Consider the following 23,745-nt stretch of genomic DNA (forward strand, 5'->3'; position numbering starts at 1 on the left):
AAGCCACACATCTTGACATTAGAGGACACACACATTCGACAGACCCAAGCTGTCCGTGTCACTGAGTGATTCTTTTGCATACTGTGATATTGCTGTATTTCTACCGCTGGTGCCCTGCTGAATAAATCGACTGAGAACCTGAAGCCATTGACTTTCAACTTGTATCCAGCGTCTACTTTCTTGCTCTGAAATTGGTCATTCCATAATTGTTGTTTACAAAGTCACAGCTGATTTGTAACCTCACTGCCTTCCAAAATGTAGCTGGGTTTGAGAATGAGCTAGTAATGTGGTCTAAATAATAATCTCACTTGGCTTTTCTCACAGTTGAAGTACATTTATTTCTGATTTGTCTAAATGATAGCCAATGCAAATGCTGAGTGTCTGGATGGAGCATGTTTATCAACAATTTAGATTATATTATATTCAAATGTATGTCATCATACAGCACGAGTACAGTACGACGAAAATACGTTTGGCATCCAACCTGAGTGCAAATGTAACAGTAAAGTGTGGTAGTAATATATGTACAGGTGATTAAACTGGATATAAAATAAATTATATAAATGAGTACTACGGAGTACAAATCAGATGTATGTACAAAGTTATATGGGTAGACTATAGTTTGAGGTAGGCAGTTGAACAGTTGAAATAAAGATTTCTGTAAAAAAGTACCACCTAAAATCATAGTCGCTATGTAAAACATGCATTAAAGTGCTCATTCAAATGTTTAAGGTTTCTCCCCATTAACATGTGATACCTTGTTTTCTCCAGTCATACACTTCTGACACATGCAATAGGGCAGTGATCACTAATTCCTAGCTCCAACCATTCTGTCAATTATATTGGCAAATATAGGATAAATTAAAGTAGACCTTGAACAATCTTTCAAATTGTGTCTAGTTGTTTCTGTTATCAGCTGAGTTAAATGTATGGTACAGTACCACTGGCCTCCTTATGATGCTCGGAAGTATTATTTAGATAGGGGTCTCTAGACCCCGATTATAACCACAGAGGTAGGCACCAACTGAACCCTCAGAGCTAGAATTATTATTTAGATGGGTGTCTGTAGCCCCCAACTATAACCACAGAGGTAGGCACCAACTGAACCCTCAGAGCTAGAAGTTCAAAACATATGGGCCTAGAGACAGTCAGACAGTCTAGTACAAACCTGATCTTACATAAATAACCAACCCTCCTCCCCTCCCAACTCTGTCCACTCTATACATTTTGATTTGATTTGATGTTTTTTATTTTCGTGTCTTACAGGTGTATGCCCAGCCCATATGGGCTTACAAGACACATAAATAATAAGTATATAATAGTATACTTGACATTGACAATAAGTTCTATAGACCAAGATGGCCACAAAAAAAAGAAAACAGAATAAAACGTAATATAGCAAGCTGTAAGCAATGTATGTAAACAAAGAAACAAGAGGAATTCATATACAATTATATAGGATATAGTGTGTTTTGTCTCAAGTGCCATGCTTGCTCCAGAAATCCGGCAAAACTGAAGATCTCCTCCTCCAGTGCCTGCTCGGCATTGAGAGTTGGATGGGGAGTAACTTCCTCCACTTAACTGTCACCGGCACCTATATGGGACGTTTTGCACTTGCGGCACTTTGACCTCGTTTTTAAGGCGATCCAATGCTTTTATGCCAATGAACCAATACATTGCTTGAAAGCTAAAATTGTCACCGTTCGATTGATACCCTACTCAAGGTATTAGGTGCTCGCATAAAAGAAATAATTTTAATAATATATATTTTTATTTTATAGATTTTTAACTATGTGTAACCTTTCATTAGAGCCCAAGATTTTGACTGTACGTTGAAGCGTTCAAGAGTTATAGCGTTTTGAGACAAGGTCTCCAAGTGGCCATTTTTTACTTAATTTTTTATTTTTTTGCTAGGAAGGGGGGGGGGGGGGGGGGGGGGGTAAATGTATCCATGTTCCAGTTTTATGTAGGGGAGAACGGGGATAGTTGTCACACTTTTTACTCTAGTGTGAATTGCTCATCATCAAAACATCTTTCAATAGGCATTCCTACATTAAATTGAAGCTTAAGATGTTGGCTTGAAATGTGTATCCCTCTCATTTCCCAACGTATTGTAACAAAGAGTGAATCACCTACCAAAGACACTCTGACACATTGTGACAACCAACCCCATCACAGGGATGGTTGTCACACACTATGGGGTTGGTTGTCACCATGTGTTTTAATGAGAAAAATCTTAGAAAGAAGACAAGAAGGCTGAACTAAATTTTAATTGCATTGACATGTTGACAAATACATAACTTAATGCATCTTAACATGAACATAAACAGGAAACACATCTTTAGGCTATCCTATATAACAAAATAAGAACACAATAAATCGGCCTAACAATAATAGCCTACCAACAACCAACCCCAAATAAAATGTGACGACCAACCCCAACTGGAATGTCTTGATAGCATCAAGGCTAACAGCCATATAACAACAAGTTATCTAGCTAACAACAATCTAAACTATAGCTATCCCTTCACACTTTTTAAGGGTAATAATTGTTTCATTATAAACCAATTGTGTAAAAGCCTAGAAGTAAAATACTGAGGAGCGGAATATTTACAAATGGACATGCAAAACACAAAAAGTCCTCTCACCTCAAATTCAGCTGTTTCACTCCAAATATATCAATGTAGGTGAACTCTGACCACAATTCTGGACATTTAAATACCAGGGCCCTCATTCATCAACGTGACACGTGTGAGTGTTTTGACATGTTTGTCTAGGTTCATGGCCTGGTCGAAAACAACACCCAGGTTTCTCAGATGGGGGCGTACGTTGTCTTTGAGAGACCCCAAGTGGGTGGCCACTCTACTTGCAGTCTTCTCAGCTGCTACGATCAGCACCTCCGTTTTTGCAGCATCCACTTAATTGATGGGCACATTTTTTAGAAAAAGCCTGAAAATTGCATACCCAAAGTAATAGGCAATTTATTATACTTTATACTTATAGCACATGCATGACTCTGGTCTCTTTCTAAAGGAAACATTCAGAACTTTCATCCACAACAGGAAGAATCACTCTGAGTGCTTTTTAAAACTTGAAGTTAAGTTAACTTAACTTAAGTTTTTACGTTTTTTTTTTTACTTCCATTTGAATTATCTTGCAAACAGAGGCCTCTTGCAGGTTCCAGCTGATAGGTATTACCTGGAAACCTGGAAACACGTGTATTGAGCTGTACTGTATTGTACCCATTCTGCAATCTGTTAATAAAGTTTTCAATCAATCAATCAAAGACTTACGCACAGATATGTGCTTAACCTGTGCGTACGACCATTTCTAAGCAAAGTGTGGGATTCATCAATTTCAACTTGAACTTGACTTTGTGCTTATATTTACGCACAGCTCGGAGCATGCGTAGCTGACGCCCAGTGGTAGAACATCGTTACTACGGCATAAGCGCTCCTCAGTTCTGCATTAGTTTCAACGCGGAAATAAGCTTCCGTGCATTACTCCCAAGTTCCAACACTGGCGTGTTCAACTTCTGTATGACCCGTAATTCATTATAGTTCATTGTAAAATAGCGACAGTAGTGTAATTATAACGGGCTCATGCGGGAACAAGAGGTTGGCTTGCTTGTTTGGCACGGGGGGCAGAAGCAGAACACCCACCTCCAAACGCCATTAAATATTGTTTCAAATAAAAAGTGTCATACTATTATTTTGTGTCATGTTTCCAAATAAGATTGGCCACAACGGAATGCTTTCTACTTCAATTTGTTGATTAGAATAGATTACCTCGCTCCGTTGAAACGTCACTGAGCTCAGCACACAGACATGATAATAATAACAACAACAATAATAATAATAGCTTCATTTTACATAGCGCCTTTCAAGAGAGACCCATGCAAGGTCGCTTTACATAGATGGGGGGGGGGGGGGGGGAATAACAAAGTAATAAAGATAGTGGACAGACTATGTAAATATGATGATGGGATTCAAGTTCGCGTTTTTGTTGATCATAGGCATGCTGTCAGAGTATGATATCTTAATCAAACATTCTAGAACATTTGTCGTCACAGATCATGTCATAATAGAACATAGGCTACATGGCATGGTCCATCGTGATATTGTGTAGACTGTTATTACTGTACCAGTACCACCCATTGTGACAACAGCACACAAACATGATGGAATTCAAGTTCATGTATTGAAAGGCAGGCTACATCATACATGGCAGTGAGATTCATTGTTCTTGTATATGCTCTCGTATTATTGTTTATATAGGCTACCCAATACTGACATCAAAATAGATTGTATGCCTCTAGAAATCATATGCAGCAGGTAGAAAATTGACGGAAAATCCGTCGCGATTTGGAATAAAATTGAGGAGAACTTTAATCCCTGGGTATTAATCAAACAAAACGGGAAAAGGCAGTCATATTCCAGCACGGTCTTTATTAGTGTTTGCGCTGCCCAGGCAGCACTGGTTAATAGATATCATATCCGACATCACCGTACGTGTACACGTCTGTCAGCCTGTCACATAACACGCTTCCCTCGGCTTAGTCCATTTTTCCACATTTCTTGGGGGTGTTCCATTACCGTATATGGTTAATCGGGGCGGTTCTGGTATGCAAATACTTAAAACAGTGCACGAGCTCAAACGTAGGATCAAAGTCATATTTATCAAGACAGGTGTGCGTAGGACCTGTGTACGCACGTGTGATAAATCCCGTTTTTTTTGTGCGTGCACATATTCTAAATTCTGTGCTTAAGTATGGAAATAGAACATTTTCTACGTCACGTTGATGAATGAGGGCCCAGGACCCTCTGGTGGTGAAATATAATGAATGTGACAACCTCCCCCATTCTCCCCTACTGAACTTCAATACGCTCTGTACCAACAAATACCACCAACCAACCTGGTTGTGTGGCAATACATTTATCTTGTATCGTGTATCTTGTATTTGGAGACTCCGAACGGCCATTTTGGAAAAAAGCATAGACATACCATTATATAAAGTTTAGTAAAACACTCATTTTCTGTGGTATTGTTATCCACTTTGGACCTGTACTAGATAAGGCTTTAGGCTATGGACCCATTGTGGTTTCCAGGTAATACCTATCAGCTGGAACCTGCAAGAGGCCTCTGTTTGCAAGATAATTCAAATGGAAGTAAAAAAAAAAACGTAAAAACGTAAGTTAAGTTAACTTAACTTCAAGGTTTAAAAAGCACTCAGAGTGATTCTTCCTGTTGTGGATGAAAGTTCTGAATGTTTCCTTTAGAAAGAGACCAGAGTCATGCATGTGCTATAAGTATAAAGTATAATAAATTGCCGATTACTTTGGGTATGCAATTTTCAGGCTTTTTCTGAAAAATTTGCCCATCAATTAAGTGGATGCTGCAAAAACAGAGGTGCTGATCGTAGCAGCTGAGAAGACTGCAAGTAGAGTGGCCACCCACTTGGGGTCTCTCAAAGACAACGTACGCCCCCATCTGAGAAACCTGGGTGTTGTTTTCGACCAGGCCATGAACCTAGACAAACATGTCAAAACACTCACACGCACCTGCTTTTTTCACCTCAGAAATATTGCAAAACTCCGCTCCATCATATCTCACTCTGAATTAGAACTATCCGTGCATGCTTTTATTTCCTCTAGGCTTGACTACTGCAACACATTTTTCACCTGTCTCACTAAATCATCCACAGACAAACTGCAAAAGGTCCAAAATGCTGCAGCCAGGCTACTCACAAGGTCAAAAAAATCATGTCACATCACTCCCATTCTGGCATCCCTGCACTGGCTCCCGGTACACTATAGAATTAACTTCAAAGTCCTCACTTTTACTTTCAGAGCACTCCACGGTCAGGCCCCTATCTACATCACTGAACTCATCCATCCCTACACCAACACCCGCTCACTCAGTTCTGCCGATCAGCACCTCCTGGTTGTCCCCAGGTCCAGGCTCAAAACAAGGGGTGATCGAGCCTTCGAGGTGACGGCACCAAAGCTCTGGAATGCTCTCCCCCTGGACCTGCGAACTGCCCCCTCAGAAAACTCTTTTAAAAAACAACTAAAAACACATACGTTTAGACAGGCTTTTGGTCATATGTAACGGTTGTGACAACATCACCTCAAACTTCGATGCCCCGAGGGAGATTCGAACATGGGTCTGCCACACCACGTGCAACAACACAGACCGCTATACCAAGAGGTGATTTCACTTCTTTGTACTGTGTCTATGCGTCTTTTGAGGATGTGAGAGTGAGTTTAACCCATAGCACCGCTACTCACCCCAGCCCTTCGTGACTGTGCTTCACGATACCATCCTGGCACTGCTACTCACCCCAGCCCTTCTTGACTGCGCTTCACGATACCATCCGTTATACATATATAAGCACCCTTTTTGTCCTCACTGTTCCTATAGTTTTTTATTATTGACTGATGATTTTATTTAAATTCTTTTATTCTATTATTTTATTTGGTTCACTGTTTTTAACTGCTGTCTGTTGATGACAACTCTCAGGTTGTCATTTATTTCTGATTTTTGTTTTTATATGCTAGCTGTAGTGTAAAGCACCCTGTGCATTCGTGCTGTGAAGGGTGCTATATAAATAAAGGTCATTCATTCATTCACACAAAAAAAAAACTCAACATACAACTCTCAGACTGCCAAAACAAATCCGGATTTTCAAATAGAATTTTCTCAAATAAAGCCCTCCTCAAATCGGTGTACAAGGGGCAATAAAACACAAAATGATATTCATCTTCCACCACTCCCAGATCACATAGAACACACAACCACAACCGCTCCTCCTCAGGTTTACCTTGGAATCTACCCACTTCCACAGCCAATGGCAGGGTGCCAGACCTCAACTGGGCACACATCCGTCTTCTCTTTAAGTTTAACATTACATAAGGTTCAGTAAAATACTCATCTTTAATTTCAACATGTTTTCTAAGTTTAGGTTTTTTCCATATCTCCACCTTCCATTTAGTTCAAGTTTCAAGTTCAAGTTTCTTTAATAGTTGTCGTACAGAATACTTTCATACAAAATGCTTCTTACTGTTACGCTCCAGAGACTGTGCTAGACAAGATAGTATCAAATAACATAGTATAGCATGTAATTTAGAAGAAGAAAATGAGGTCACAGTGTTCGGTATAGACATATGTACAATGTTCTGAGTTACCATATAATATACAATACTATGCAGTGTACTAATGTACAGTACTATCTAGTGCAAAGCAGAAATGGGATGAGGTACAATTTAGGTACAATTTACAGTAAGGTGTACGAGTTGTAGTGCAATCCTTCATCAATAAATATAAAGTGTGGGGAGTGGGTGCTACAGTGTGTTTGTTTAAAGTGGGTGTGTGCTATAAAGTGTGTGGAGTGGGTGCTACAGTGTGTTTGTTTAAAGTGAGTGTGTGCGTGTGGATGTGTGTGTGTGCTATGTGCGTTTGGTGGTTGTTGTTGTGTAGTGTTCATTCATTGTTCGTTTAGCAGCCTGATGGCCTGGGGATAGAAGCTTCTTCTGAGTCTTTCTGTGCTCGCCTTGAGACTCCGGTATCGCTTGCCTGACCGCAGCAGTTCAAAGAGGCAGTTGTTCGGGTGACTGGAGTCTTTAATGATTCTCTTAGCCTTGCCCTTGCAACGCTTGTTGTAAATGTTCTGGAGGGTGGGGAGCCCCCCTCCAATTGTGCGTTCGGCTGAACGTGTCACTCTTTGTAGTCTGCTTCGGTCTTGTGCAGTGCTATTCCCAAACCAGGAGGTGATGTTGCCGGTCAAGATGCTCTCTATTGTACATGAGTAGAAGTTCTTAAGGATCTTCTGACTGACTTGGAACTTCCTTAGGCGCCTGAGGAAGTAGAGGCGTTGTCGTGCCTTCTTCACAACACTGTCAATGTGTGTGGTCCATGTCAAGTCCTCGGATATGTAGGCTCCGAGGTACTTAAAGCTGTTGACTCTCTCAACCGGTGCCCCGTCGATGCTGAGGGGGCTGTAGTCCTTGACCCCCGACCTCCTGAAGTCCACAATCATCTCCTTTGTTTTGCTGACGTTCAGGGAGAGGCTGTTTTCCTGGCACCATCCCGCCAGGACCTTGACCTCTTCCAGGTAGGCCCTCTCGTCGTTGGCAGAGATCAGGCCCACCACCACTGTGTCGTCAGCAAATTTGATGATTGTATTGCTACTCCGCTGAGCCACACAGTCGTGTGTGTACAGGGAGTAGAGGAGGGGACTCAGAACACAGCCCTGGGGGGCCCCTATGTTGAGGGTGATGGATGAGGAGGTGCAGTTGCCTGCTCTCACCACCTGGGGTCTGCCAGTCAGGAAGTCCAAGACCCACTGGCAGAGGTCATAGTTCAAGCCCAGGTCCCTGAGCTTGGCTATGAGTATGGAGGGGACTATGGTATTGAATGCCGAGCTGTAGTCGATGAATAGCATTCTCACATAGTTCCCCTGCCTCTTGTCCAGGTGTGATGCTGCTGTGTGCAGCACATGGGCTATGGCGTCCTCCGTGGACCTGTTGGGGCGGTATGCAAATTGCAGGGGGTCCATGTTGATGGGGAGGGAGGAGCAGATGTAGCCCTTTACTAGCTTCTCAAAGCACTTCATGGCTATGGAGGTGAGAGCTACAGGGCGGTAGTCGTTGAGGCAAGCAGGCTTGGATTTTTTGGGTACAGGGATAATAGTGGACTTCTTCAGGCAGGTGGGGATGACAGCCTGTTCTAAGGACAGGTTAAATATGTCAGTGAATACTGGGGCCAGTTGGTCGGCACAGACTTTTAGGACGCGGCCGGGGATGCCGTCCGGACCTGCTGCCTTCCTGATATTCACTTTTTTAAAGGTCCGCCTCACCTCATGCTCTGTTACCCTGAACACTGCGCCTCCATCAGCAGCCGACCCCCCCCCCCCCCATTGCCGTGGCTTGTGAGCTGGTGTTGTTATTACCAGCATCAAACCTTGCATAGAAGGTATTGAGGTCATTTGCTAAGGAGATGTCACTGTTCAGTTTGAGGGAGGCGCCTTTGTAGTCTGTCATCGTTTTGAGCCCCTGCCACATAGCTCTAGAGTCAGCTTGTTCAAACTGGAGTTCAATTTTATCCCTGTAGCGCCGTTTGGCCTCTGACACTGTCCTCCTTACGTTGTATCACGCCACCTTGTGGTCATTCATGTTGCCTGCCACTAGGCCGTCGTTGTATGCTTTGGTGCGCTCTCTCAGAGCTTCACGGACGGATTTGTCTACCCAGGGTTTTTGATTTGGGTAAACTCTCATTTTGGTAGTGGGGATTGTTTCTTCCACCCTAGTACAAACATAGTCCAGCACTGTTTCCGTGTAGACATTAATGTTATCTGTGTCGCGGAACACATTCCAGTCTGTGCAGTGAAACACAGACCGGAGCGTCTCCTCTGACGTCAAATCCCATTTCTGCACCTCTCGCGAGACTACAGGAGTACTTTTGATTCTCCGTTTGTACTTTGGTGAAAGAAAGATTGACGCGTGATCTGATTTACCAAAGCCACTATCAGAATGAGCCTTGTAGCCACCTTTAAATTGCGTGTAACAGTGATCTAGGATGTTACCACCTCTGGTGTTGCAAGTCACATGCTGATAGAAGTCAGGTAATACCTTTCTCAGATTGGCGCTATTGAAATCGCCCAGCACCAAAATGGCGGCGTTAACGTTCGTCGCTTGTATTCTATTTACCTCGTCGTGGAGTCTGGAGAGCGCGGCGTTGTTGCTGGCTTGCGGTGGAATACACACTCCGACAAGGATGATCGCCGTTAACTCCCTCGGGAGGAAGAAAGGACGGCACTTGATGGTTATATACTCCAGGTCTGGGCAGCAGTGGTTGGATAATTCCTTCACGTTAGTTGGATCGCTCCAATTTTTGTTAAACATGAAGGCAATACCTCCTCCACGTTGTTTACCGGACTCTGCTGTCCGATCCTTGCGATGGATAAAGAAGTGATCGGCTGGTTGTATTGCGTGGTCTGGAACCTCCGGCGTGAGCCACGTTTCGGTGAAGCGTGGCGTGAAGCGTGGCGTGAAGCGTGATTGTTGATAATTTTGTTTTAATTATGTGAACCTTGCACTGCAGATTGTTCATAAAAATCATACTTATAGTTGGGTCAAGAACCAACATTCTGTGACCATTCTCTGGCTAAGATGTTTTGATGATTGATTTGACTTCTATGGACCTTTTATCAAATATTTAGCCCCCGTGTCCCTCCGAAAAATCCCGGCATTTTTTGTCAGATGGCCAAATCCAAAATACCTGCTGACGCCATCTTGAAAATTTAACTTTTGATCCAGAGCACCTAGAATCATGTATGAATACACTTTTTTGTGTAAGTCAACCATGACGATTCCAATTCTGACATCAGTTTGACTCTATGACATCAATTTGTCCCAGAAATCCAAGATGGCCACCATATAGTAGAGCGAAAATGTAACTTTTAATGTCAAAACCAATTTTACCATGGTACTGCTGTACTTTAAACAAACTACCTTCATAAGGATCTCAGCAAAATAATTCATGAATGTACAGTATGATAAGATAACTAATTATACTTCAAAATACGCTCTCTTAAATAGCTGTAACTTGAACAGATTAACTACTTTTTTTTTCTTCTTTTTTTTTACTTAATAGCATTTTCAGCTTTTTCTGGCCACGCAGGACAGATAGAGGGAGAGAGGGAGAACTGGAGGAGAGGTAGGGAAGACATGCAGCAAATGGTCGCCGGGACTCGGAAACGAACCCGGGACGACCGCTTCGCGACTCAGCACGCTATGTGGTGTGCTACTGGAGCGCCCCAACAATGAAACCACTTTAAACATGTCATGATCAGTCCGAATCAGAGCATTCTGCCTCACTAGATTCTGAATCATCAGATTCCAATGAATCACCCCTCCTCCTCCATACATCATCATCTCCCTTCTCATCATCATCCTCCTCACTCTCCTCTTCCTCACTTTCTTCAGCTGGCCCTGGTGCAGGTAGATGTGATGGGAGAGCAGGTCGTGTGTGGCGGACAGGGCGACAGCGACCACCCACCAGCTCCCAGCCATGTCCGAGTGGTGAAGGGTGTCGCTTCAGGGAGGGGTGGCGCACTAGATATGCCAAGTAGTTGGCACGGAGGCAGTGTTGGCGTAGGCTATCTGCATCTGGAGGGAGATGGATGAATGATTTGTTCTTCATTCTCTTCCACTTTGTGGCACGGGCCTCAGCCATGGTGCTACTCTTCTTGTCGCCATAAATAACATGTCGTGTGAACTCGAACAGCTCCTCTAGCACCTCCTCCTCAAGGTCAAGGCTATCTCCACACCGCGAGAGCAGCCGTCGTGCCATAGGGCTCTTTGCCACCTTGTCATACACCGACGACTTACCCTTGTCATAGAAGCCTGAATTGGCATCACAGCCTGTAATGCAGTGTAGCTGCACAATACAATACAATACAAAAAGACCGTGTTCTGCTTTCTCTTGATGCAGAGCATACCGGGCAGCTGTTGAGAGATGACCGCTGCCATGACATAGGCATCGGTGTCGGCTGCATCAATGACCACAGGGCCACTGTAGCCTGACTCACGTAGAACTGTGTAAGCAGAGAAGAGGATGGTGTCAGCCTCAGACTGGTCAAAGCTGTAGTTCTGCATTGGTTACTGGGTTGACAAGTTGGTGCAGTGGGAGCCAACAGAGTAGACGATCTCTGTATCTACACCCTGTGCAACAAGGTCAGTCAGATAGCTGCATATTACTTTTTGTAGCCGCGCCCTCTTTCTGACGCTACACAGCAGTGTTTTGAACTCTCTGGCAGAGGGGAAGGGGTCGCCCAGCTTCATGTACGTGTTGGGGACATGTACCTTACCTTGTACCCGCAGATCTCGCTCATCATCTTTAGTTGAGTATGCTGCGTCGTACGGGTCATTTACACAGAAAATACGGTCAGCATCACCATGGCGGCCAAGGATGATGGATGATACCTTGTGGACATAGTCCAACCACTTGTATGGGGTGCCATCTTGTGTCTGCTGATGGGGTTGCCATCCTCCAGATCATGCCCATGTCATGCCCATGCCCGGTTCTTGCAGATCTACAGATTGGAGAGAGAGCTTCTGAATGAGCTTGCTCTTCTGTGTCTTCCTATATGTGCCATTGGAGTTGAATAAGGCCACACATTCCTCGACAACACGATGTTCCAGCAACTCTGAGAGATTCACAAGTTGACTGACCTCAACCAGGTCGATCACTGCCTTGAGAGCACTCCGCTCCATCTCAGCAGCTCTTGCTTTGAGTTCCTCCCCGGGCTTCTCCATGCAGGGCTGCTTGGCAAATGTCAAGCGTTTGCTCAGAGGGACAGGTGCATGGAGGGAGGTTTTCTTACTGAACACTCGGTCTTGCAAGAAGCTGGTCAACTTCTCCTCTCCCACAGCATAGGCTGAGTTGAAGTCCGCGATGAGTTCATCAGAGGCAGGCATGGCTGACTGTAGGGTGCGGAGGGTGGGTGAGGCTGGATCAAATGGGAAGGAATCAAACTCATGCATGCATGCGACCAGGTCCTGCACTCGCTGCTCATCTTCTCTCATCCTTTTCGGACCACATTCTATGTGCTTCCTCTTGGCTTTTTTGTGTGTGGCCAGGGCATTGTGAGCCACCCGGATCTTGGCCAAATTGTTCACATTTCTGGAGTGCACCAGCAGCTGCTTCTCATTCTGGAGGATGGAGAGCCAGCCAGACTTCATTTTGCTGCCCTTGTTCATTGTACACTCGATCCACATGTCCCAGGCCATGTTGGAGTAGGGGTTGCCTGTGATGGACTGAGTGAAGTCAGTACGAAGGAAGGCGACCTGATCAGCAGGGAGAGCTGTCAGCATTGCCCAGAAGTCAGGCAGCCACCTTCCATACCTATTGTTGTTGTACACTACCATCCATGGCAGCATGGCACGCAGAGAGCTGACATACTCATCCAAGTTGCAGATATGTACTGCATGCACATTCTGCATGAGTGCATCCGTCATAGACAGGAAGTCCCTCCAGTAGTCCGCCATGTCACTGGCCTCCACCTGGGTGAATAAATTGGTGATGAGGCTCTCGAGGTCAGTATCATCCTCCAGTGCCGCATGTGCAGCTGCACGGGGTTCTTGGGAGAGACTCATATCTCTCAGAATCTCAAGGTTCTCCCTTGTCTCATCAGCCAGGTTGGGCATGAGCCTCCCCTTTACCAGCTGACTCATGAGTGCCTCATAGATGAGCCTCAAGCAACGCAGCCACCTCTTGTAATGCTTGCCTTTCAGTGCACGTCGACGGAGCCCTCTGCAATAACTCCTCCTGCCACAAGTACATCTCCTAGCTCACTCCCCTTGTAGCGCTTGTAGATAGCGCTCATCATCACACACTGTGTATGGAAGGGACCAAGAAAGGGTACAATGTCATGGTACTTGTTTGGGTTCTCGGCATTGAGCAGAGTGATGAGGACATACACAGGATGATCTCCCACTAAGAAGGCGAAGGGCATGTGCTTAGTTGCGATGATGGTAGACAGCTTCTCCATGATGTCATTCACAACTGACTTGTTGGGCGGTTTATTGTAAGATGTATGAAAATAAGCCTTGCTCTTCCTCTGCTCCATATTCAAGCCAGCGTGAAACCCATTGTATGAAGGGATAGTGCACGCATGCACGCACGTACGCACACACACATGTGCACACGCACGTATGCGCACACACACACAAACACACACTCGCAGTCTATTGAAGAAGAAGAAGGCCTGGATGAGCGAGGTTAACAGGAGTTCTTCATGTCAAGGAATGGCGAGATGGCGTGGTCCAAGATACCTTTTGAAACAGAAGGCTGAGCACAAGCTCAGAACATCATCAAAATAACTCCTGAAAGAAACAGCTTTCGAACACAACACAAGGGTTAACAAACCCCAAACACGGCTACAATGACTATATTAGCTAACTAGTTGTTGTTGCTAGCTAGCTAGCTATTGGGAAAGTTGTTAGTCTGAAGCCCTGCCCAAACACCAAATCTTACTTTCCCATTCAAAAGTTACATTTTCGCTCTGCTGTCTCTTTCTACATTTTTGCTCTACTGGATGGTGGCCATCTTGGATTTCTGGGTTAAATTGATGTCATAGAGTCAAACTAATGTCAGAATTGGAATCGTCATGGTTGACTTACACAAAAAAGTGTATTCATACATGATTCTAGGTGCTCTGGATCAAAAGTAAATTTTTCAAGATGGCGTCAGCAGATATTTTCGATTTGGCCATCTGACAAAAAATGCCGGGATTTTTCGGAGGGACACGGGGGCTAAATATTTTATAAAAGGTCCATAGAAGTCAAATCAATCATCAAAACATCTTAGCCAGAGAATGGTCACAGAATGTTGGTTCTTGACCCAACTATTAGGTCATTAGAAGAGAAAATCATGGACATCTCTCTTGACCAGGGATGACTGTGTGCTCTGTCCCAGTTAAATATATTTTTTGACAAATCAAATCAAAATCAAATCAAATTTGCTTGACCAAGCATGAGTCCCAACCCATGTCCCATCAAAACCCCATACTCCAGCAGCATAAAATAAAACAGAACCAACCATTGAATCAAATAGTTGTGTAAATGTTGAAAACCCAAGGTCAGTGCACACTTTAATTTTACTCAACACACCCCCTAGCGCCCTTCCTGCTGACTCTGACAGTATTTTCCTTCCTTCTATGAAGCTCATGTACTCATTAAAGATAAAACCAAGATATTTATAAGAATATGTGTAAATCAGGGGCGTTGGTCCAAATTGAAATGTATGGTTACTCTGCTGCTCATGTTTTTTCCTGAAGTGCATAATCTGTGTTTTTTCACTGTTAATCGCAAGTCTCCATTTCCTGCACCAAGTAGGCTACTCATAATATTCAACATGTTTTGTACATTTTAGGGCTGTCAGTTTATCGCGTTAATTAGATAAATTAATTACACAGCAAATTATCGCGTTATGAAAATTTACTCAAAACTAATTAAAAAAAATATTTCTTTAAATAATTGTTTTAATTACATTTCTTTTTAAATCTCATTAATTCCATACGAACGTAGAATAATTTTTTTTTTAAATGGTCCATTTGCATGTTATTGGTATCTGATTCTAGGGACATCTATGGATCTCAGGGAATGTATTCCCAGTGTCAGAAATACTGTGTCTGTTACTAGGCTTGAGTAAATTGTAATGAACCAAATGAGAATATCAATTCAATTATTTTTTCATCTTCTTTTGACTGTGAATAACACCATGCTAAAATTTACCAGACCTAAAAAATCGAAGCAAATGAATAAAGGGAAGATGATTAAACAGAAGGTTTTGTAGATACAGCAGAGCGGAGCTCTGCCGCGGCATTATGCAGCCGTAATCCCCCCTCTTTTAACATCGACGGTTAGCTTAACTGGTTCGCCGCCTTGCTGTGGATCCTGCGGTGCGTTGGTGACAAGTTCGAATCCCTTACATTTTTTTTTTTTTTTTTTTTTAACATGCATTCTTTTGTCGGTTAAGTTTAGGCACTGTTTCGGAGTTGGTTAAGGTTAGGGTTAAGTTTAGGCATTGTTTCGGAGTTGGTTAAGGTTAGGGTTAAGTTTAGGCATTGTTTCGGAGTTGGTTAAGGTTAGAGTTTGTCTTAGAGCATGGCAATATTCTTTCGGAGTTGGTTAAGGTTATGGTTAAGTTTAGGCATTCTTTCGGAGTTGGTTAAGGTTAGGGTTAAGTTTAGGCATTGTTTCGGAGTTGGTTAAGGTTAGGGTTAAGTTTAGGCATTGTTTCGGAGTTGGTTAAGGTTAGAGTTTGTCGCAGAGCATGGCAATAGAATGCAGCCTATTTCCGCACTGCCGCTGTCTCGCGCTGCCGCGGTCACATGGGCGTTGTGGCCAATCAGAGAAACACTGAACACAAGTTGGTTGCCTAAAATGTTGACGCGATGGGGCCTTATACAGGCTTTTGATAGCCTTATAAAATAGACCATTGTTAGGAATCAAGGTAAGACAGTTGAGTTCTTGTGAAGACGGAGATGGTGTTGCTCTTCTCAAATATGTGTTCTTTTATTATCAGAAACACTTTGAGCGATAATTAGGGATGTCCCGATCGCCTTTTTTTGCTCCCGATCCGATCCCGATCATGTGATTTTAAATATCTACCAATTCCGATTGTTCCCGATCCGATCTTTCACATTAGTAATCAATTTTGACGCATTTTTGTCAGAAACTGGCGGAGCAAGACAAGCCCCTCTGTTGCCTATAGTCCGGGGCGCGAGCGCGGCGGCTCTTGTTATTACATTCATATGTGCTTCATATGAGAAATATTAAAAGTTTCAATATATGTTTGCACATTAGTATACATTCAGTGTTCGACTTACGTAATGATTAGCTCCATTCTGGTCTGAAACGCCGACGATAATCCTCAGTCACACAGCAAATAATTGCCGTTATCTGAAAAGTTTGTCTGAAAACTCCGCCTCCAGCTGCTGCTTCATGAGTTTTTCCTCCACGCGAAATGTCCTCCTTGCAAACATTGCAATTGCTGTTGGACTGGCTTGACTTTCTATTTTAAAATGCTTAGTTCCAAACGCAGCTGCTCAAGTCAGTGGATAACCGTGTTTCGGGAGCAACGTGTTGTTGTGATGTGAGCGTCTAAAATTAAAGGGAATGTGTTTGTTGCAACGGTGTAAATTAAAGGGGATGTGTTTGTTGTGGACAATTATTCTGCTCTGTGTGACAATAAATACATTAATGATATATTATATGTAATTTAAAACCAAAACTAAGGCCTCCGTATGAGTTTAAGACGTGAACATGGTCATGTTTGTTGAATTTTTTTTAAATAAAAATCTTTTTTTGACTGCCGATTTTTATAAAAAAAAAAATCCCGATCCCGATCCTCTGAAAAGCATGTGATCGGCGCCGATCCCGATCACGTGATCGGATCGGGACATCCCTAGCGATAATAGATATATAAGTAGCAATAGGCGGAAATAACAAGATAAAGAATAGTACTTACTTAGAGAATAACAAAATAAGGAAAAGTAACTGAGACAGGAACGGTGAGATATCCGACTTCTCGACCAAAAGTATAATAATTGAACTTTAAATAATAACACCGGGCGAGAGCTCCGACTTCTGCCCGAGGACGGCTGTTCCCAGTAACACTGCTGAAGAACCAACAAAAAGGGAGAGCCAAGGGAGTACTATAAAGGCCCCAAACAACCCGCAGACCCAATCAGAACCAGTGACACACACAGGCAGGTGACAGCAATCAGGGATAATTACAACAATCAGGGATAATACAGAGACAGGGTGGTGTACTCCAGGATGACCATGGGGCTTCCATTCCTGACATAGGATAGAAGGCCCTACAGAGAGTGGTGCGCTCAGCCGAGCGTACCACGGGTATTGCACTACAACCCCTGCAGGTTCTATACAACAAGAGGTGCAAATCCAGAGCCTGCAGAATAATGAAAGACCCACACCACCCCAACAACAGCCTGTTCATGCTGCTCAGGTCAGGCAGACGCCTGCGAACACCAGCTGCTAGGACAGAGAGACTTCGGTTCAGCTTCTTCCCCCAGGCCATCAGAGCCCTGAACACTGAACTCTCCACACACAAGCACACATGAGCACACACACAACACACACACTGTACATGCTCACACACGCTCACACACTAGCAGCCACTTTAACATGACCACAGTCACTTTAAAAATAGTATAGTATAACCGGAGATTGTATAAATTAGCATGTACAGAAAGACACTACCAAAGGACCTAGTATGTCATCCATGCTCTGTAAATAACTTATGTACATATACCGATATGCCCTAACATGTTACTTGTTTATTGCACAATGTTACTTGTTTATTGTACAATGTTGATTCTATTATATGTTATTTGCACATCGTTGCGGGCAAGACCACCCGCATTTCATTGTATACTTGTATGCCGTGACAAATAAATCTCTTGACTTGACTTGAAGGCCCAAATGTTACAGACCATCAATACCAGAACAAGTTAATTTATAATCCAAAAGCTCTCTATTAATATAATCAAAGGCTTTTTTAAAGTCAACGAAACAAACAAATGTATTCTTGCCCTCGTCCAATCTGGCTCTCACCACCGATGATACAACAAAAACATGGTCAATACAAGCTCTCTTAGCCCTAAACCCATTCTGCTCATCCACCATAATTGCATTATATTCTAAGTATTTATTTAATCTATTATTAAGAACACTTGAATATAATTTATAAACTGTACTGATCAAACTAATACCTCTGTAATTTAACGGGACTCTAGGGTCAGCATTTGCAGATTTGGGGATGGGCTTAATAATGGACGTGTTCCATATTGAGGGGATGGTGCCTGTGTGAAAACAAGTTTGATATAAACAGTGTAATACATTCAGCAGATAGGGAGTTTTAAGGACCTTGTTAGCCAACTCCTCAATACCCATGGCTTTCTTCAGTTTCGCTCTGTCCACTACACTCTGTACCTCGTCTAACGTAATGTCACTGTTAAATAATTCACAACCTGTAGGGCTATTGCTCATCCCAAGTTCGGCCTCACATTTTAACTTAGATATTTCTATCAGGAAACCATCATCAAATAAAGGGTGACTACTACAGGCATATAGGCTACTATAATCGGTTTCCCACTTTTTTAGAATCTGCTCAGTTTCAAAACATGATTCACCGTTGTCCAATACAATCTCCATTGGGACTGTCTGGTTCTTTTTGGGGCCTAGTTTATTTATTTATTTCCAAAATTGCTGGGGATTACTGAGAGAGCTTGTCCTCTCTTGAAACTATAAGTTGTAGTCCATGAAAGCTACATCCAAGTCATTAATACTTATTTTTTTAAGCCAAGATTCACTCAAAACCCGGACATCAGTCTGAAGGACTAAAACATTAATATGATCGAGTTTTTGAAGCAAATAGGTGAATTATTATAGTAATGCACTGAATTACATAATGTCTATAGTAGGTAACCAATGGGTGTTGAAACAAGTCTCCTCTCTCACAAGCCTGTTAATTACTTGCAGATTCATCAAATTACTCAGTCCACGTTCCTATTATTTGTCCTCGTAGGCACAGTAGCCTACTTTTGCAAATGTTTATTATCCATACTGTAGTTTGAAAGAAATCCATTGGATGGTCCTAAATAGTTGCTGCTGTTTTATCATAATAACTGAACTGTGTATCTTAGTGTGGTGGTCCTGTCACATCCACCATGGACAGCAACGTGTCTCAGGTCTCCAGCCTACTAGGTGACATGACATGACCAGGTCTCCTGCCTACTAGGTTATATGACATGACCATGTCTCCTGCCTACTAGGTTATATGACATGACCAGGTCTCCTGCCTACTAGGTGACATGACATGAGCAGGTCTCCTGCCTACTAGGTTATATGACATGACCATGTCTCCTGCCTACTAGGTTATATGACATTGACCAGGTCTCCTGCCTACTAGGTGACATGACATGACCAGGTCTCCTGCCTACTAGGTGACATGACATGACCAGGTATCCTGCCTACTAGGTGACATGACATGACCAGGTCTCCTGCTTACTAGGTGACATGACATGACCAGGTCTCCTGCCTACTGGGTGACATGACATGACCAGGCCTCCTGCCTACTAGGTTATATTATGACATGACAAGGTCTCCTGCCTTCTAGGTTATATTATGACATGACAAGGTCTCCTGCCTACTAGGTTATATGACATGAGCAAAAAACGCCTGAACCTATCCTCTTCCTCCATCGCCGAAAAGATCTCTGATAAATTGGATCTTGAGAACATTATCAGAAGCTTTTGTTTGGTCACTGAAATAATAATGCACCATGGCAGCCTGTAAAATATGTAAATTAGGTACTAATCGACAACAGAAAAAAGTACATAATGTATATTATAGTAATACAGTATATTTAGTATTTACCTGTTGCAGTATGGACAGCAGCATCTAAAATAAAGCGCTACGATGCCGTCCATGGTGCTTAAATAGGTTTGACAAAATAAGTCTTTGTTCTTCTCTCCCCAATTAGTCTGGTGGCAAGAAACACTGCTTTACTCTCCACTCCTTCATACACTGTGGGCTCACCCCCCCCCCCCTTTGTGCTTACAAATACATTTGATTTGATTTGATTTGATTTGATTTTGATTTGACCACAGCGAGGTCTGACTGGAGATGGAGCTACAAGCTAACATGGAAGCTAACACGATGAATATGCAATTTAGCATTCGGATCAGGTTAGAAGCAATACAGAATGCTAACGATGCTAACATGCAAATCAACACGCAGGCTGGACTCGATGAAATACAGAATATTCAGAGGAACATGGAGGCTAATTCAAAAGAAATAAAAACGTTAGACAACAGTGAGGCTGGAGACGAAGCTACAAGCTAACATGGAAGCTAACAAGATGAATAATGCAAGCTAGCATTCGGATCAGGCTAGAAGCAATACAGAATGCTAATGATGCTAACGTGCAAACCAACACGCAGACTGGACTCGATGCAATACAGAATATTCAGAGGAGCATGGAGGCTAATTCAAAAGAGGTAAAACAAACGACCCCCCAAAAGAAGGACAAAGAGATGCTGGATACAACCGGACCAACCAGGACTCGGGCACCGGGTTCGGCCGGACCGTCCGGGATGCGGGCACGGAGGTCGCCCAGGCCGGCCAGGATGTGAGCATTGAGGCCACACACACCAACCGGGAGTCGAGCGCCGAGATCAACCAGACCAGCCAGGATTCAAAGAACGAGATCTCACACACCAAACAGGACTCGAGCACTGAGGTCACACACACTGACCAAGATTCAATACCACATATATATATATTATTTGATAGTGAATGGATGTTATGATTCGAGACACACTGCAGATAACACAAAGCCCACTGGGAATACAGACAAGGTAAACACATTAGTTGGGAAAATTGGGACTTGATTCGGGACATATAATATAAATAACACGTACTAGACAAAACTGTAGACACTAACACACATGACGCACAACTAAGACGACGGGGAACATGGGGAAAAACATTTGGAGACCTGACAGGGAGCTCTGGAACTGTGGGGTCGATGTGCGGGGGGTATCTGTGACATGGGAGGTAACGGGCTGGGCTCGGTGGGGGGGAGCCCCCTGCACTCTCCTCTATTGGGCCTGGCCCAATCAATTCAAGGGACCCGTGTTGCAGGTGCCCGGCTCTGTGTATAGCGTCCTGGGATATGGGGGAGTCCTACTAGTGGGCCTAGGATATGGGGGTGCTCTGATTCTTGGGGAGGCCTATTGGGTGGGTCAGAGCGGATGCGCTTTGCCCAGGGGGGCCTTGTGTGTTGTGGGATCGGTGTGCGTGGGGTGGGGTTCTTGGGGACATGGGAGGTAGGTAACGGGCTTGGCTCGGTAGGGGGGAGTCCCCTATCCTCTCCTATATTGAGCCTGGCCCAAACAATTCAAGGAATTTCTTTATTATTTCTGTTATTTGAATGTATTGTCTGATGTATGTTTGTAAACTAAAACTAAAACTGCAAATACATTTTCTTAGTAAAAAAAATTAAAAGTAAAAGTCCCCAATGTGTATCCCAACGATTCTCTTAAGATTAATTAAAGATTAAGATGAATTAAGATTAAACTGGACGTTGAAGAAGTCTTTATTCATTGCACACATTGACAATGTAGTCATGCAGACACACACACACACATGTGATGGGCGACACACACAGGAACACACACATGCAAATTTGGGTCGCTAATGAAATTCCGTCTCTGCACTTGACCCATCCCTTCGTCCTTCCCCCTAAGGGCAGCCGGAGCAGACATGGGGCCACACCCGGGGAGCAATCCAAGTGCTCCTCTCTTCGTTAGTGATCTGTTCTGCATGTTTTTCCATTGGGTTTATATTCTGGAGGGTAAACCCTGGCAAGCACAGGGAGAACATGCAAACTACTAACAGAAAGGCCCAGCAGATACCCCACCGTTCGTTGGGTTGGTCAGAGTCATTAACAATGGCTTCAGTGGATAAGCCCGATCACCTGCATTTAAGCAATATTTTAATTACAGATACCCCAGTAATAACATTACAATTGAATTAAATACTGTTAGATATTAAAATATAAGCTGAGATCTTTGGTTGATTTATGAGGCGGCTGAACAGAGATTGAGACAGGAGTCAAAGGTGGAATTCAAGTTGGTTTACTTGTTGTAGCACACGAAAAGCAATGTAGTCCTGGACCAGAGCCAGAGTGGAGCCTTACGCACAAGCACACCACCGCGGACCAAGGTCCTCATCAACAGGCCTGCTCTTAGATGGTCATATGGCTGGAATATATGTGAGCTGTTGCTGAATATGATATTACGTTCATCTTTGCTCCTCCTCTGTGGCCGGTGGTCTGGGGCCGGAGGCGCCATGCAGGCACCGGTCGTTCAGGTCACACAGGTTATCATGTCAATGTATCCTGGGTGCATGGTTTGGCTGGGGAGACAGAGTGTATGTTTTGGAGAGAGAGAGAGAGATAAAGAGATATCTAAATACATCTAAATAAGTATAGATAACCAGGGGGGTTTGGAAAATGGGATTGTGGCTAAGATTAGTCTATCCATCAGTTTAATTATCTTAGAGAAATTTGAGAGCCTGTACCTAGTGGTCAAGATCTATTTGTAGCTCGGTTACTGGAGCCACAGACATTCCAGAGGTGAGAGTGAGACGATGCTATCATGGTTGACCAGAGGAGCTTAGATGTAAGGATTTGTAATGCTTCAGTGAAATATTAATGAAATAATATCAATACAATGCGTGCCTTCCTCCCCGTCACCAGCAACGACATGTGTCAGCCAAATGCGCATCGCAACATTGACTTGAGTGGAATCCCTTTCTATTCACATAACTGAATTTGTGATGGAGCTTTTACAGCTACATGGGTGGTACAGTAACAGTCTATTGCTCGATCCATCTCCAATATCACGATGGACCGTGCAGGTGGCCAAAGACCCGAGGGTGGAGAGGATTTGAATGTGCATGGGGATGGCATTTGTGCGTTTGGTTCCATGCTCCAATTTGGGTCCCAAATTGCGGTACAAATCAAGGAGAATGTGTCTCGGGTAGCGGACTCTAGTTAATATTATGTTCTCTCTGCAAATAGACTGCATGCCCTATCTCTGAAAACAGCTCCCCGCGGAGCGCAGTCAGCGCACCCCGTAGTATTCTGATAACGCTATATAGATAAACCATGCTGCATTCATTCAAAATTTGAAAAGTCCCACACTTTGCATAGAAATTATCGTATGCACGGTTTACGCACATATGTGTGCGTACGCACCATTGATACATGAGGGCCCTGGTCCCCAAGCAGGAATTGAACCCAGGACCTACATCATTATTGTGCTGTCAGAACGTTTTTTTTTTGGTGGCAGCATCCCCATTGTCTGTGCTGAATGTTTGTTAGTGTTTGGTATTTTTTGTTGGTTTTTAGTACTTTTAAACATCCATTTTTAGTAAGTAGTAGTTTTCATTTGATCCTATAATTTTTTCATTCACCGATTTGTGGACTTATTTTTTTAGTGTCCTGAAAGGCGCCTTATAAATAAAATGCATTATTATTATTATCATCCAGGAGGGAAAAGACACTTTGGATAGTAGGGACTGCATCTCTGCCTGTCCTGGCCAGGAAACACTTTGCAACTGTGATCTCCTCTGGCAGTAGTTGGAT

The sequence above is a fragment of the Notolepis coatsorum genome (assembly GCF_963971535.1).
Source record: "Notolepis coatsorum genome assembly, chromosome: 2".
Classification (NCBI taxonomy): domain Eukaryota; kingdom Metazoa; phylum Chordata; class Actinopteri; order Aulopiformes; family Paralepididae; genus Notolepis; species Notolepis coatsorum.